Below are 2,027 nucleotides of genomic sequence, written 5' to 3'. Positions count from 1 at the left end.
TCATCTGAGCCTTCAGAAGGTTGTGGTAGTAGCATCAAGAGTTGCTGATCACAGATCACCATAACAAAGACACCAACAATGAACAAGTTTGAAGGACTGTGAGAATTATCAAAATATGACACAGAGACATGAAGTGAGCAAGTTCTGTTGGGAAAATGGCACCGATAAACTTGCTCAGCACAGGGTTACCACAAACATTCAACTTGTAAAAAAGCAATATAAGTGAAGCACAATAAAACAAGGTGTGCCTTTGTCTATAAGTATTCTACCTGTGTCCTTCTGAATCTATAGTAAGCTAAAAATGAGTTTATGCTGATATCTCCAACTGATATTTCCAAATGGATCATTCTAGCCTTTTTTATTTGTATCCTCCAGCTCTAGCAATAAGAGACTTGGCTCTCACCATCTGCCTTCCATCTACCTCTCTGCTCAATTCTAGTATATAGGCATGGTGGCTTCAGCATTTTTATTCCATACCCCCATGGGAAACAAAATTAACTAAAGTACACAGTTTATGTGAGTTTCTTCCTTTGCCTTTAGTCTTGTATCTCCACTCATTTCCAAATTTAATTAAGCCAACAACTTTTCTCCCCATTCCTTTAGTGAGATTGTTTTGTACTTGTTTTATGATTAGATTGTTTTGTCACAGTATGCATTACATTCTGGGATCTGTCAACCTTCTAAATGATTTTTTATTTGCATACATTGTAGTTCATTTTTGTGCCACGGGTTTTGACAATGGCAGAGTGTCAACCATCCATAACTCCAGTATCCCTGCCTCAGCCCAAACCTACCTGCCCCCAAACACAGTCAGTGACCTTGCCCTTAAAAAATAATAACTCCTCTGGAAAAAAATCTTAAGGAGCACAATCCCCTTCTACTTTCAATGTTCCACAATCCCCCGCCCAAGCTTCCTTGGCTTTTTACCCCCTATTCCCTCACTCTCCCACCTTTAGCTGCCTCCACTATCCTAAGAAAGGCTTTTTTTTCCCCCTCTCTCCTGCCCTCACACTGTAAGAGTGCATTAGCAGGCCAGGTACACGGTCGATTTTTTCAAAAAGTAATGTCACAAGATGTCCAATAATAAGCAAAGATCCCATCATGACAGCACCAGCACCAGGAGTGTTAGTTCAGATGCAGACCAGAGAGACGCAGCTGCAGAGCTTAAGGAACAAGGAAAAAAGAAAACCTTCTACCATCCAGCAAAATAAAAACATTAAGCTCCACAGCAAAACCACCCCAAATGTTCCACTAGCGCAAAAAGAATTCAGAAGGACCTAGCTGAAATCAACTTTGATCCTTCTCCTAAAGGAAGTGCTAGATCTAAAAGAGTTAGCATCTACGAATGGAGACTGACCATACCTATTTGGTCCATCAGGTTCTGTGTATGAAGGTGGTGTGTTTTTTCTGGATAGCACATGTTCACCTGATTATCCATTTAAGCCACCAAATGTTACTTTTCACACCAGAATATATATCACAGCAACATCAGCAGTCAAGAAGTCATCTCTCTGGGCATCCTTAAAGACAACTAGAGTCCTGCTTTGACTATTTCAAAGATTTTCCCGTCCATTTGTTCCCTTTCAACAGACTGCAACTCTGTAGACCCTCCGGTTGGAAGCGTAGTTGCTTAGTATTTGACCAACAGAAAAGAACATGACAAGAGATAGGCAACACAATTCACATAATTTGTATGCAGTGTGAAGGATCAGAGGCATCTTCTCACTTTATATATCTTTATAGCCTTTACAATATGGACTTCTGTGTATGTGTTATGCTGCTGATTCTACTCTCTGCTTTTATCCTTTGGAAACTGGGAGACTCCCCTAAAAGGGCAAGTGCTATCAAGAATAGAACTTTGTAGCTGTAGAGTATGGTTAAAACACCTACTTGCAAGTCTTGCTTCTTTGGATATTAAAATCTGTTTTGTAATTACATAAGATACTTGTCTTAAAGTCTGCCAAATATTATAGTGCATTGTGGCTTAACTCATTATCTGCATGAAGTTATAAAAGTAGCCATAGATG

At 39.7% G+C, this 2,027-nt stretch overlaps 1 pseudogene; it reads left to right on the top strand.

The window, feature by feature from the left end:
* The first annotated feature begins 646 nt into the window (after nt 1-646).
* LOC102518671 lies at nt 647-1,670 on the top strand (annotated as a pseudogene).
* Nucleotides 1,671-2,027: the final 357 nt, after the last annotated feature.

Source organism: Camelus ferus, chromosome 6 (assembly GCF_009834535.1).
Source record: "Camelus ferus isolate YT-003-E chromosome 6, BCGSAC_Cfer_1.0, whole genome shotgun sequence".
Lineage (NCBI taxonomy): Eukaryota > Metazoa > Chordata > Mammalia > Artiodactyla > Camelidae > Camelus > Camelus ferus.
The sequence above is the reverse complement of the archived record's forward strand: the minus strand, read 5'-3'. Positions and strand labels throughout refer to the sequence as shown.